At 51.3% G+C, this 15912-nt stretch overlaps 1 pseudogene; it reads left to right on the top strand.

Moving 5' to 3' along the window:
• The first annotated feature begins 4106 nt into the window (after positions 1-4106).
• Positions 4107-15912, top strand: part of LOC125529887 (disease resistance protein Pik-2 pseudogene) — a 257570-nt pseudogene continuing 245764 nt past the window's right edge.

Here is a 15912-nt window from a genome sequence, read left to right as displayed (position 1 = left end):
TTTCCTTGTCCCCTCCCTTGCTGTCCTCCAAAGGCGAAATCTTCAACATCCGGACTAGCACGGGATCCGGCGTGGCCTTGGGGAGGGGAGCCGGACACCTAATAAGCTTTGCTTTCGCTATCCACTCCTGCTTAAAGGACAACTCTTTTAGGAGCAAGTTTATGACAAATATACAGATAGCGAGTCCGGGCACAAGGCTACTTACTTCAGCATCCGGGTGATTGCAGCTCAGACCTGCGTCCTTGGTCAAGTCCGGACACCTTGCTTGTGATCCGAAGAACAACTTATACATCTCCGCGGGCGTTGCGCCCATGAAATGCTGGAGAGCTCGCGGTCCCTCCGGATTAAACTCCCACAGATGAAGGGAGCGACGTTTGCCGGGCAGGGTCCGGCGGATCAACATGACCTGCGTCACTTTGACCAGGCCGAGGTCTCCTTCTAAGAGATCCCTGATGCGGCCTTGCAACAAGGGCACGTCCTTGGATGGCCCCCAGTCTAGTCCTTTATTGACCCATGACGCTAGCTGTGGTGGGGGACCCGAGTGAAAGGCAGGTGGCGTCACCCACTTGGTGCCCCTGGGAGCGGTGATATAGAACCACTCTCGTTGCCATAAGCCGAGCTCCTCTTGAAAAGAGCCCTCGGGCCATGGAGCACCGGCACTCCTGTTTATAACGGCACCTCCGCACTCCGCGTGCCACCCCTCGATTATCTTCGTTTCTACTTTGAAGGTCTTGAGCCATAGTCCGAAGTGAGGAGTAATACGAAGGAAAGCTTCACACACGATGATAAATGAGGAAATATGGAGGATGGACTCCGGAGATAAGTCATGAAATTCCAGCCCATAATAGAACATGAGCCCCCTCACGAAGGGATCCGTCGGGAAGCCCAGCCCCCGGAGGAAGTGAGACATGAACACCACGCTCTCACCAGGCTTGGGAGTAGGAATGACCTGCCCCTGAGCGGGCAGCCTATGCGGAATTTCGCCGGTCAGAAACCTGGCCTCTCTCAACTTTAGCACGTCTTCCTCCGTGACGGAGGAGGGCATCCATCGACCTTGAAGGTCGGAACCAGACATTGTCAAAGATTCGAAGCGCCCGAAATCTGGAGCCTTGGGTGTTGGAACTCGAGGCAAAGGGCGAACTCGTTTGAGATTGAAAGGAGTAAGGCCTTGATCTCTTTATAAGAGGTCGAATACCAAAGGCCCTCCCCGTAACCGTTTGGGACTCGCCTTTGATCGAGAAAATATACAAATAGGCACGATTGGGTTACCCACGTCCGTATTGATGAGAATCCCGTAAATAAAGGGGGCACGATCTCTACTTCGACTGGACGTGCCAAGGAAACCGCCTCGCTGAACGCGCTGAGGTGGGACAGTAAAAACAATTCGAATAAAGGCTTGGCCGTGGTGTGATGTCACGCTACGGAATACGTCAGCAGATTAGATTTGTGTAAATATTATTCTCTCTATGGCAAAATGTGGAAACTTATTTTACAGAGCCGGACACTATCCTGGTGTTCGAAATCTTCTACAAAGTACTTGGAGGAGGAACCCGCCTTGCAATGTCGAAGACAATCTGCACGCCGGACTCATCGTCATTGAAGCCTAGTTCAGGGGCTACTGAGGGAGTCCTGGATTAGGGGGTGTCCGGATGGCCGGACTAAACCTTCAACCGGACTCTTGGACTATGAAGATACAAGATTGAAGACTTTGTCCCTCGTCCGGGAGGGACTTTCCTTGGCGTGGAAGGCAATCTTGGCAATACGGACATGTAGATCTCCTACCATTGTAACCGACTCTGTGTAACCCTAGCCCCCTCCGGTGTCTATATAAACCAGAGGGTTTAGTCCGTAGGACGGAGAACAACAATCATACCATAGGCTAGCTTTTAGGGTTTAGCCTCCTTGATCTCGTGGTAGATCCACTCTTGTACTACCCATATCATCAATATTAATCAAGCAGGAGTAGGGTATTACCTCCATCGAGAGGGCCCGAACCTGGGTAAAAACATCATGTCCCTTGTCTCCTGTTACCATCCGCCTAGACGCACAGTTCGGGACCCCCTACCCGAGATCCGCCGGTTTTGACACCGACAGCGCCGCTCTAGAGCATCAATGCTGCATTCCTGCCCAGCTAGAGGGGACGCTTCCACTCACTGGCGCCGGCATTGAAGTGGTGCGTCGAACGAGAGACAGTCGCCCGTGCCACTTCCCTGTGCAGGCGACTACTCCGCGTTCAAATAACATGACCGTCATCCGTCCGTCTGCCACCGGCATTAATGACACATGGTTGCGGCGGTGGCTACTCCGGCACCACCCGGCCCTTTGCCGCCCACCATTGCTATATAAACTGAACCCCGGCCATTGCCGCAGTCATCCGCATCTGACCCCTTTATCCTCTCCGCAGCACTCCCACCATGGCTTCCCTGTGCACATCAGCTCCCTGGGACGGGCTCACGCTGGAGCAGAAGAATGAGATGGCCGCCAGTGCTGCTGGCTGGCAGGACGACAGGTAGCCGGAGGAGGACGCCGCCGCCCCAATGGAGGACCCGTCGGAAGACGACCCGGCGCAACCCTCCTTGCCCGCGCCACCCTCGCCGGTGCATTGCACCATGACCATCGGTGTGGCCCGTGCCTTCTACATGGACGAGGTGCGGGAGGAGCAGGGGGAGCAGTTTCAGGAGGCGCAGTCCGCCGCCGCCTACAACCACCAGCTCCTCCAGGAGCACCTGCAAGCGGAGGAGCAGATCAACAATGGCACGGAGATCGCGTCGGACGAGGACATGGCGGAGCAGGAGGCGCTGCTCGGGTCCTACAGCTTTGCCTGTGACATCCGCCTCGCCCGCTAGCGGTACCACGAGCGTCGGGTGGAACTGAAGGCCGCGCACAAGGAGTTCGATGAGACGACGGATGAGGTGTTCGGCAATAGCAACCACGAGGAGCCACCCTCACCTCCCGTGCCCCGCCGCCACGACCATGAAACGGCATGTTTGCGGGCGTCGCCGGCAGCAAGGACGAGTAGTGCACGGTAGGTTGCCGGCGCTGTGGTCACCGCTCCTCCCCTCCCGTCAACGCCAAGCTTGCTGGGCTGAGCATCATCGGCCAATTAGTCGCTTGGATGTGGAGGTGGACAGCGTTACGAAGGCGGAGCTGTAGAGTGCCGAGGTGGAACTGGAGAAGGCAAAGCTTCAGTTCTTGGGGCTCATGGCCGGACATAGGGACCGGGCTTCGGTGATCATTTAGTTTAGCTTGTGAATAGAAGTATGTCCGAAATGTAATGAATTAGGTCATGTTTATATAAAATTCGGTCGTGTTTATATAAAATCCGGAGTTGTTTGAACGAATTTCTTCCGGTTAGTTCGAATTATTGTCAAAATGTATGCGGCTACGGTTGGATGGCTGCCTCCCGCATCCGTGTCCACGAACGAATGCGGGAGGAACTTTGGGGTCGCCACTGGATATGCGCTTACACAAGTAGTAATATATATATATATATATATATATTCGACATGGCAGAAAATTGAATCATATCAAGGACCTACCTTACTTCTAGTGCTAAAAATTGCATTAGACATAGGAAGATTTGACACGATTTAATTAGAGGGTTGGAAGGAGAATAGCTTCCTCTTTGATTTGTATCCAAGATTCACAAAAACCAATAAAAGATGGAGAAGAGCAAAAAGGGGTTTCAGGGCGGAGAGATGAACTCCTCTATTTTTGTTTTTCCAGCAAATTTTCGTGGAGGAGAGGAAGAAGATATCGGCTGGGTGGCGGGTGGGCCCCCTGAGCAGCCCCATGTGGGCTTTACCTCTTCAGGGGCCAACCGTCACCGACCTTGGAGGGGCTATTTCCGAGAGCCCTGGCGGTAGCCACTTATCCACGTAGCACGGCCTAAGACGGTGCGTTCATGTTGACCAGCTCCTTACTGTTATTGACCGCAGTGGCAAGATGTGAAACCCTACCGCCAAGCGTGATGGCAGTACCAAAAATGTCAGATTCCAAAAAAAAAAGAAAATCTAAACCAGGTCAAATCTTGCTAATCGTTGCTTAAAAGGTCAGAATAGTGATTTCAGCCGGCACTGGTGTAGAAAAATAACTTGGCGCTTCGTGATAGTACGACCAAAACGAACCCTCCTGACAAGTGACAGGACTTGTTTTTGGATTTTGAGGTGCTCTCTGACCCGCCTCCACCGATCGAGAGGGAATCCCCCAAGGTCAGATCTAAGCTTGGCATACGCATCCATCTCTTCCATCTCCATTCTACCAAAATCCACCGCAGCAGCAGCAGCATCGGAAGATCGCTCAAGGCAGCCATGGAGATGGTGGTGGGCGCGTCGGAGGCGACGATGAAGTCGCTGCTGAGCAAGCTGGGCGGGCTGCTGGCGCACGAGTACGCGCTCATCCGCGGCGTGCGCGGCGACATCCAGTACATCAACGACGAGATGGCAAGCATGCAGGCCTTCCTCGTCGACCTCGCCCCCCGGGGCCACGACAGCCGGATGAAGGACTGGATGAAGCAGATCCGCGATGTCACCTACGACATCGAGGATTGCGTCGACGACTTCGCGCACCACCTCCCCCACGACCCCGCCGCCGGCCGCGATATCTGCTGCGCCTTCCTCGTCTCCGGCGCCTACGAGATCTAGACCTGCTGGCCCCGCTGCAGCATCGCCTCCGCCATCGCCGAGCTCAAGGTCCGGGCGCAGCAGATCGGGGAGCGCCGGACCAGGTACGGCGTGGAGAACCCCAGGACCTTGGAGGGCGAGTCCGGCGGAGCTCTCCCCAAATTCGAGGCCGCCGAGTACCAGCACACCACCCCTTGCGCTCGTTGGCACAAAGAAGCCCGTCGGAGTGGAAGAGGAGATGAAGGAACTCGGCAGGTGGCTCACATTGCAACAGCCATCTGCCCACGATGCCTCCTCCTCCTCCTCAGACCCTGCATCCCAAACGGAGGCTCTGAAGCAAGACCAGGCCGTGCTGTCCATCGTCGGCTTCGGAGGGGTCGGCAAGACGACCATCGCCACGGCCTTGTACCAGGCATACAACGATCAATTCGACCGCCGCGCCACGGTGACCGTGTCGCAGAGCTCTGACATTGACATGATACTGCTGACCATACTCAGTCAAGTCAAGCCGCAATCCAAAGATGATAACGAGCAGAAATGCCTCATAACCACGGGCAGCAGCGGTGGTGGCCCCTCCGAGAAGAAATGCCTCATGGCTACCATTGGAACAGTATGGGGTACCATCATGCACAAGGGCCGCAAGGACGACGAGCAGCGAGGTGGCGGCACCTCTCAGACAACAAAAGATCTCAAGCAGCACTTGGGGGAGCACTTGGTGAAAAACAGGTACAACATATTTTCATGTTGAGTTTGTTTGTTGGTTGATTACTTCATCGCTAAATTGTAGAGTTGCATAGTAATATGCAGGAACATAGAACCATTGTGAATCATTAGGGGATAGTGCTCCCTATGCAAATCATACATGTTATTAAAAAGAAGTAATCAGTTGGGGAGGAATCAGTTGTTATTTGACCATAGACACAAGCAACTTGTGGACGATATTGGACAATGGACATTTAATCAAGATCACAAAAGCTTTATATGTAAAAAGGGAAGAAGGATATTGTAACACCCTCGATACGACTATATCTCCCACGTGTCGAGGCACGACTTAGAGGCATAATCGCATTGAAGGCATATGTCGCAAGTTAGGCAATCTTCACAACATCCCATGTAATATAAATCATAAAGGGGAGATAACATAGTTGGCTTACACTCGCCACGTCAATCAAGTACATAAATAACATTACATCAACCAAACACTCATGGCCCGACTACGGCGCCAAAATAAAAGATAACCCAACATGCGACACGGTCCCAATCACCCTCAACTGGGCACCACTACTGATCATCGGGAAAGGAAATATAGTAACGTTGAGAGTCTTCGTCGAACTCCCACTTGAGCTCATGCGCGTCTCTTGGAGCGGAATCATCAGGCCCTGCATCTGGTGTAATAGTAATCTGTGAGCCACAGGGACTCAGCAATCTCGCACCCTCGCGATCAAGACTATTTAAGCTTAATAGGTAAGGCAAGGTAAAATATGTGGAGCTGCAGCAAGGGACTAGCAAATATGGTGGTTAACTTATTCGCAAAAGAGAGCGAGAAGAGGAGGCAAAGCGCGAGCGAGAAACTAGAGGGTAACCTGCGCAAACATTACTCCAACACCGTGTCCACTTCCCGGACTCCGCCGAGAAGAGGCCATCACGGTAACACACTCAGTTGATTCATTTTAATTAAGTTAAAGTTTAAGTTATCTACAACCGGACATTAACAAATTCCCATCTGCCCATAACCACGGGCACGGCTTTCGAAAGTTCAAATCCCTGCAGGGGAGTCCCAACTTAGCCCATGACAAGCTCTCACGGTCAACGAAGGAATAGACCTCCTCCCAAAACGTTCCGATCAGACTCGGTATCTCGGTTCTTCAGGACACTTCGACAGATTAAAATAAGACCAGCAACACCGCCCGAATGTGCCGACAAATCCCGATAGGAGCTGCACATATCTCTTTCTCAGGGCACACTCAGATGAGCTCTCCATACAACTAAAACCAAACCTCGAGTTTCCCCGAGGGGGCGCTGCACAGGACTCTAGTTTGGACCAACACTCAGAGGAGCACTGGCCCGGGGGGGTTTAAATAAGATGACCCTTGGGCTCCGGAAACCCAAGGGAAAAAGAGGCTAGGTGGCAAATGGTAAGACCAAGGTTGGGCATTGCTGGAAAAGCTTTAATCAAGGCGAACTATCAAGGGGTTCCCATTATAACCCAACCGCGTAAGGAATACAAAATCCGGGAACATAACACCGATATGACGGAAACTAGGGCGGCAAGAGTGGAACAAAACACTAGGCGAGAGGCCGAGCCTTCCACCCTTTACCAAGTATATAGATGCATTAAGATAACATAGCAATATAATGATATCCCAACAAGTAAGTAAATGTTCCAACAAGGAACGGCCTTCAAATCTTCACCTGCAACTAGCAACGCTATAAGAGGGGCTGAGCAAAGCGGTAACATAGCCAATCAACGGTTTGCTAGGACATGGTGGGTTAGAGGTTTGACATGGCAATTTGGGAGGCTTGAAAGCAAGTGGTAGGCATCGTAGCATTGGCTTAGCAAAAGAGCGAGCAAACTAACATAGCAAAGATAGTAGTGATTTCGAGGGTATGATCATCTTGCCTGCACAGTTGTCAGAGTTGACTGGATCCTCGAAAGCAAACTCAACGGGCTCCTCATTAGCGAACTCGTCTCCCGGCTCTACCCAAACAAGACAAACAAACAACAAGGATACAATCAACCACGTGCAAGACTCAAACAAAATGATGCAATGATGATATGATATGCGGGATGCGATGCGGGATGCAAAATGCAAGATATAACAGGAAATGCATGAACCTGGCCTCAACTTGGAAATCCAAGTGTGCCACTGGAAAGATGAGATGAAATTGCTTGAAAACGATATAAAGAACGCTGGAATCGGAGTTACGGTTTGGAAATGGCAAGCGATTCAAAAATGACACCGGTCTGCGATTTACAGCAAATAGCCATCTAAATGTAATGAGATGAACATGCTACAGTACCCAAACATGACAACAAAATGCGTGGTAGGGATGAATTCAAGATGCTTAACAAAAGTCTAGCACTGAGCTACGGCCAATTCATCCATTAACAGGTTCAAACAAGCATGGCAAAAATGCATATGGTAAAACAGATCTCAGACTTGGTGAAATTAACACTTGTCTGGAAAATCAGATCAGGTAGCCCTCTTCAGAGCAACAAAACTACATGCTACAGGATCTGAACATGGAAAAGTAAAGCATGGCATGGAGCTACTCAAAGAGCTTAACAAAAGTACCTTAGTGACATTGAGCCAAAAGGGATCAGAAAATACAATTGCAAGCATGTGAACATGGCAAAAACATAATCAGATCACAGACTTAGTGAAAACTGGAGCATGCTGAAATATAACTCAAGTAGGCATGTTTACGAGCTCGATGCACTCACTACGGTGCAAGTCATGGCAAGACAAGCATACACCCATAAATAAGGCACAAAATGCAAGCTAGACATGGCAAGAACAAAAGCATAGCATGTACGGATCAACTACAACATCACCGGCAAAATTGCAAACAAGTTGACTATCTGCCCAGATTCACAAAGTAGCAAAAGTAGAGCTCGATTGACTCAAGCTAGGGTGCTCCATAATTACAAACAAAGACATGGATGGATAGAGCACTACAAGATTAACAAAACATCCTTACTGATCATCCTCAAAAGAGGCACGGATCACTAGGAAACAACATGAACATATGGCAACATGAGATAAATAGCTCAAGGACTTAGTGGAATTGCTAAGTCCCTGAAAACAGAATTAGCAAGTGCACCACTTTGCAAGCTTGCACTAGTCACCACACACATCACAAAAATACATGGGTTGCACCTCTGGAAAGATGACAAAACCCTTAACAAAACATATGTAGAGCATCAGGGCATAGCATGCACACATTAATCATGGCAAAAATGACAAAAACCTAAATAGAGTAGCAGATCTGACAATTAACTCAAGTAGCCCTCTTCTAACAGCATTTCGGGCATCAAGATAAACTCAAATAAAAATGATGAAATGGAATGAAATGATGTACTCTCTGAGATGAACATTTTGATATGCTATATGCATGAATCGGAGTTACGGATGCAAAGTTACGGAGCTATGAACAGGGGCACTTGGATCTGGAATCTTAGGGACTTAGACGAAATTTACCACCGGATCTAGGGTTTGACCCGAGGCACGCAAACCGAGGACGGCGGCGCGCACTGTAGCTGGCCGGATCCGAGGTCGCCGGCGAACTTGCCGGGGCGGCGCGGAGGAGCGGCGGCCGGAGTCGAGGGAGGCGGCGGCTGGCGCAGAAGGAGGCGGCGCGGATCGGGCAGATCCGGCGCGGGCGGCGGTGGGAGGACGCGGCGGCCGGGCTGGAGCTTCCCTCCGGCCGGCTATGGCGCGGCGGCGGAAGCCCGGCGAGAGGAGGTGAGGCGGGCGGCCGGCTCGGGCTGAGGAGGAGGCAGGCGGCGGCGATGGGCTCGCGGGGGCCCCGAGCGGGCCTCGGGCGGCGGCAGGCGGCGGGACGCCATTGGTGCGGGCGGCGGCGGCGATTTTGTCCGGCGCCGGCGGACACGTCCGGCGCGGCGCGAGGTGGATTTAGGGTTTGAGGAGGAGGGGATCCGGGATTTTTCGGGGGGGGGGGGGTCTTTAAATAGGCATAGAGGGAGCTAGGAGAGTCCAAATGAGGTGCGGTTTTCGGCCACGCGATCGTGATCGAACGATCTAGATGATGGAGATGGCTTAGGTGGGTTTTGGGCCAAATTGGAGGGGTGTTGGGCTGCAACACACACGAGGCCTTTTCGGTCCCTCGGTTAACTGTTGGGGTATCAAACGAAGTCCAAATGATACGAAACTTGACAGGCGGTCTACCGGTAGTAAACCAAGGTTGCTTGGCAAGTCTCGGCCCAATCCGGAAATGTTTAATCCCCACACACGAAAAACAGCTAGAAATGACCACCGGAGGAGAACGAAGCGCCGGAATGCAAAACGGACAACGGGGAAAATGCTCTAATGCATGAGACGAACACGTATGCAAATGCAATGCACATGATGACATGATATGAGATGCATGACAACGACAACAACACATGGAGACAAAAACCCGAACCCGAGATAATAAATTAACTTAACGCCGGAAACGGCAAGAGTTGGGGTACAAATAGGGAAAGTTACATCCGGGGTGTTACAACACTCCACCACTATGAAAGGATCTCGTCCCGAGATCTAGGACTGAAAGAACGCCGGGTACTCAGAACGGAGGTGATCCTCGCTTTCCTAGGTAGCTTCACGGTCGGAATGGTGTGACCACTTGACTTTGAGAAATTTGGTTGACTTATTGTGAGTCTTGCATTCAGTCTCTTCAAGAATAGCAACTGGGTGCTCACGATAAGAGAGATCTTCTTGGAGCTCAATGTCCTCGAAGTTGACGGTGCGGTCAGGAGTCTTGAAGCACTTTCGAAGCTGAGAGACATGGAACACGTCATGAACATTTGCAAAGTTTGAAGGAAGCTCGAGTTGATAGGCGAGGTCACCTCTCTTGCTGACAATCTTGAAAGGTCCCACGTATCTGGGGGCAAGTTTCCCTTTGATACCGAAGCGACGAGTACCTTTCATAGGAGTGACGCGGAGGTAAACATGATCTCCGATCTCGAAAGCCAACTCACGGTGCTTACTATCATAGTAGCTCTTCTGACGGGATTGGGCTGCTTTGAGGTTATCACGAATGACTTTGCACATTTCCTCTGCCTCTGTGATTAAGTCATTACCCAAAAGCTGACGTTCACCAGTTTCAGACCAGTTGAGAGGGGTACGGCACTTCCTGCCATACAGAATTTCAAATGGGGCCTTGCCCGAACTTGCTTGAAAACTGTTGTTGTAGGAGAATTCAGCATAAGGAAGACAATCCTCCCACTTCATGCCGAAGGAGATCACACAAGCCCTGAGCATATCTTCAAGAATCTGGTTGACACGCTCGACTTGACCACTAGTTTGAGGATGGAAAGCTGTGCTGAAGCGGATGTTGGTGCCCATGGCCTTCTGAAAAGAATCCCAAAACTTTGAGGTAAAGATGCTGCCACGGTCTGAAGATATCACTTGAGGAATACCGTGCAGAGAGACAATACGAGAGGTATAGAGTTCCGCCAATTGAGCTGCAATGATCGACTCTTTGATAGGCAGAAAGTGAGCCACTTTGGTGAGTTTGTCGATGACAACGAATATAGCATCATTGCCACGCTTGGACTTTGGAAACCCAGTCACGAAGTCCATTTCAATGTGGTCAAACTTCCATTCTGGAATGGCAAGAGGTTGGAGGAGACCAGCTGGCCTTTGGTGTTCTGCCTTCACTCTTCTGCAGACATCACATTCATTCACGAATTGAGCAATCTCGCGCTTCATTCGAGTCCACCAATAAGCTTGCTTAAGGTCCTGATACATCTTCGTGCTCCCAGGGTGGATGGAGAGGAGAGAATTGTGAGCCTCGTTCATGATCACTTTACGGCATAAACATACAATTGATAAAGGCTTAATAGCCGTATACCCCTGTACTAGGGGCTCCGCGCATATAAAACAAGAGACAATAAAGCTCAATTTTACCCATTTCGATTTATACTTCGTTTATTTAGTATAACTCATGTTCGGCACGATCTTTCCTAAACTAAGTTCCTCTCTTTTACAGATGAACACCGTGCTATGCCCGTCCAGGATACGGCACAACGGAGACACAGGCGCAGACGTGCAGCAGGGACCCGTTCCAACGATTCTTTTCAGATTAAGACCCTGCGTAAACCTTTTTTTACTGTCTCTTGTTGATACATATCCCCTGGTTTCTTGGTATAACCAAGGAGGAGGCTGGCGTTTTGGCATGTGGCCACGTCAGAGTTTTGCGCGTACCTGGACACTAGGGGCTTATTACTAAGGGCGTTATCCCGCCCGCCCCCATAAAGACCGAATACCTTAGGGAGTGTTCGGCGTCGCGAGTTTGGCCTTATATGCATCAGCTCCGAATCATGTCTTTGGTCAAATGTTGGGTTTGCCCGGATCCTGTGTTTTGCCACCTTACGTTCTGCTCTATCGGCTAAGGCGGCACCAGGAGAACTACTGCGATTGTGCCCCGGTTCGGCCAGGCGAGCACCTCAGTAGAGAAAGCCGAAAACTGACTGTCATGATATAGCGTGAGACTGGTCAACCACTCGATGACTTATTGGAATCTTTAGGATTCCTCCGCATTAACAAGGGCCGCTTCCCGGCCAGGCACATACGCGCCCCGAGTTCGGGCGAGCGCAGGCGCCACCAGGGGCTATATAAGTAGCCTCACTCTAAAACTCCTATGGCTAAGTGAAAGTGATAAAGCATCATAGTCCGATTGCCTAGTTCGCTGCGCTATCACCTCCTTTGTAGGACCAAGACGTTGGATCAAGTGTGAAAATGCACCTTCTGCGAACACCCCCGCATTATGTGCATGGGGGCTGAAGCCGACGACTGCCATCTTTCAGATTATATATACATATATGTTAAACGGCCGCACATGAGGTATTATAATACTTGCAGGCACAAGTATAAAAAGCTTCGACAATTTATCAAAATATTGTTTTACAATAATATATGCTATTCGAATATAGTATCCTTCGAGCACTGCGTCTCTATTAAACGAGCGCCTTGCAGAACTTCCTGAAAATAGTGCTCGGCAGGTACTCGGCTTCCATCCGAGTCTGGGGATGCAACAACGGTGGCCTCCATTTCCGCCCAGTATGTTTTTGCATGGGCAAGAGCCATCCGCGCACCCTCTATGCACGCTGACCTCTTCATCGCATTGATATGCGGCGCCGCACCAAGGAACTACTGCACCAAGTTGAAATAACTTTTCGGCTCTGGCCTCTCTGGCCACAGATGACTCATGACATACTTCATGGCGAGTCCGGACAACCTATTTAGCTCGGCCCATTCGGCCAAACGATCGGCTAATGATAGTGGACGCTCCGGATTGTGGAACTGCGACCAAAAGAGCTTTTCCACTTCGCGATCCTTCTGATCTCGGAAGTGTTCGGCCGCATCCGCGGCACTCGCTGCCAAATCTAGATAGGTGTCCGATGTACTCCACATCCGGTCTAACGGAGCATGTTTAGGATCACAGAACTTCCTCCGCAGCATAAAGGGCTTTCCAGCCGCGATCTCTCCGGCCTGATGCAGCTCCTCCTTCATAGCTCTCATTGCAGAGCGAGCATCCTTGGCATCGGAAACGGCCTTCTCCAGGTCCGTCTGTTCCGCCCGATCTTTTTTTCAAGAAGCTTGCAACGGTCAACAGCGTTCTTCAGCTTCACGGCCATCTCGGCCATTTCCTTCTTGCTTCGGCAGTGAGCAGACTATTCGGCTTTCAGCTCTTCAATTGCCTTTCCGGCAGCCGCATCACTTTTCCTGGCTTGCTCCTTGGCTCGGGCAAGTTCCGCCCGAAGATTCTCCATTGCAGCAGCACCATCTGCATCAAGCGCACACATTGTAAGATACTGGCATAAAGCTCCTCTTACCGGGTGCCGCTGGAGGAATTACATACCTTGGGCCTCGTCAAGCCGCTTGTTGACAAGCGCGACGTCGGCACCTGCCACGTCAAGTTGCCGCTTTAGCTCGACAAATTCATCAGGCCGGCTTGACACCGGACACTTCGCCACCTACGTATGAAGGCGGCATATTAGACCTGGGATTATGATCCTCTACGCGCCGTCACTTTTGACAACACACAGAGTCTCAGGGGCTACTATCTACACAGGGCGCATCTTATTTATGCGCAACTGTCCAAAAAGGGTACATTATTTCGCGTACCTCAAAACCTGTCAGTAAACTCCTGACAGCCTCATGCAATCCTCTCGCCATGGATAAAATCCTCTCAATCACCGTACCCATCAATGCACGGTGCTCCTCTGAGATAGATGCTCGCCCTAGCAGATCCTTCAGCTCCTCCGACCGTGCACCAGACGGCGCCGGACTCGTTCGATGGCCCTTCTCGAAGGCCGGACGCGGAGGGTTTGGGGGGCCATATGACTACCTTCCGGCCCTGCCGGATTTAGAGAAACCCTCTGCGACGATACCTCAGGGTCGCCTGCCTCGCAAGGCGGTACGACAGGGGGAGGCGTTCCGCTCTCCATCATCTCCGGAAGAAGATCCCCCGAAGACGAGCTCTGCTGAAAAGGGCTAAGGTCCGAGCTACAAGGTAAATTTTCAATTACTTTTCTCATATATAAAGCAAGGATTTCTCTCGTTTCTTAAAAAGAAAACTCCTCTCTACTTACGGCTCGGTGGAGGGCTGATCCCCTTGAGGGCATAATTCGGCCGAAGTATCCCTCAGCACAGGACCCTCTGGCGAAGATTTCTTCCCCTGCTTTCAGGCCATGGTCTTTGCGTCTTCAGAGGCGGTCCTCTTCTTCCCCTGAGGAGAGGAATTTTCGATTCCTCCCTTCCGGACAACCTCCTTCAAGGAGGCTATAGCTTCCTTGTCCCCTCCCTCGCTTTCCTTTGAAGGCACAACCTCCAACATCCTAACTAGCACGGGACCCAGCGTGGTCTCGGGGAGGGGGCCAGACACCTGATTAGCTTTGCTTTCGCTATCCACTCCTGTTTAAAGGACAACTCTTTTAGGGGCAATTTTATGATAAATATACGGATAGCGAGTCCGGGCACAAGGCTACTTACTTGAGTATCCGGACGATTGCAGCTCAGACCTGCGTCCTCCATAGAATCCGGACACACTACTTGTGGTCCGAACAACAATATGTACATTTCCACGGGCGTCATGCCAAGAAAATGTTGGAGAACTCGTGGTCCCTCCGGGTTGAACTCCCACAGGCGGAGGGGGCGACGTTTGCAGGGCAGAACTCGACGAATTAACATAACCTGCGTTACCACGACCAGACTGATGTCTCTTTCTAGGAGATCTCTGATGCGGCCCTGCAATAGGGGCACGTCCTTTGCCGACCCCTAGTACAGCCCCTTATTCACCCATGACGCCAGTCGTGGCGGGGAACCCGAGCGGAAAGCAGGAAGCGCCATGTTGGGGAACGTAGTAATTTCAAAAAATTTCCTACGCACACGCAAGATCAAGGTGATGCATAGCAATGAGAGGGGAGAGTGTGATCTACGTACCCTTGTAGATCGACAACGGAAGCGTTAACTTGGTTGATGTAGTCATACGTCTCCACGGCCCGACCGATCAAGCACCGAAACTACGGCACCTCCGAGTTCTAGCACACGTTCAGCTCGATGACGACCCCCGGACTCCGATCCAGCAAAGTGTCGGGGAAGAGTTCCGTCAGCATGACAGCGTGGTGACGATCTTGATGCACTACCATCCCAGGGCTTCGCCTAAGCACCGCTACAATATTATCGAGGACTATGGTGGAAGGGGGCACCGCACACGGCTAAGAATATGATCACGTGGATCAACTTGTGTGTCTAGGGGTGCCCCCTGCCCCCGTATATAAAGGAGTAAGGGGAGGAGGCCGGCCGGCCCTATAGGCGCGCCAAGGAGGAGTCCTCCTCCTAGTAGGAGTAGGACTCCTACTAGGAGGGGGAATGAAGTGGGGAGGGAGCGGGAAAGGGGGGCGCTGCCCCCCTTCTCCTTGTCCAATTCGGACCAGGGGGGAGGAGGCGCACGGCCCACCTTTGGCTGCCCCTCTCTCTCTCCACTAAGGCCCATATAGCCCATTACTTCTCCCGGGGGGGGGGGGTTCCGGTAACCCTCCGGCTCTCCGGTTTTCTCCGAAATCACCCGGAACACTTCAGGTGTCCGAATATAGCCGTCCAATATATCAATCTTTATGTCTCGACCATTTCGAGACTTCTCGTCATGTCCGTGATCACATCCGGGACTCCGAACTAACTTCGGTACATCAAAACTCATAAACTCATAATATAACTGTCATCAAAACCTTAAGCGTGCGGACCCTACGGGTTCGAGAACAATGTAGACATGACCGAGACACGTCTCCGGTCAATAACCAATAGCGGAACCTGGATGCTCATATTGGCTCCTACATATTCTACGAAGGTCTTTATCGGTCAGACCGCATAACAACATACGTTGTTCCCTTTGTCATCGGTATGTTACTTGCCCGAGATTCGATCGTCGGTATCTCAATACCTAGTTCAATCTCGTTACCGGCAAGTCTCTTTACTCGTTTCGTAATACATCATCTCGCAACTAACTCATTAGTTGCAATGCTTGCAAGGCTTATGTGATGTGCATTACCGAGAGGGCCCAG

The sequence above is a fragment of the Triticum urartu genome, chromosome 2A (genome assembly GCF_056163025.1).
Source record: "Triticum urartu cultivar PI428250 chromosome 2A, HENAU_Tu73, whole genome shotgun sequence".
NCBI lineage: Eukaryota > Viridiplantae > Streptophyta > Magnoliopsida > Poales > Poaceae > Triticum > Triticum urartu.
Note: the sequence above shows the minus strand (reverse complement) of the source record. Positions and strands in the feature narration are given on the sequence as shown.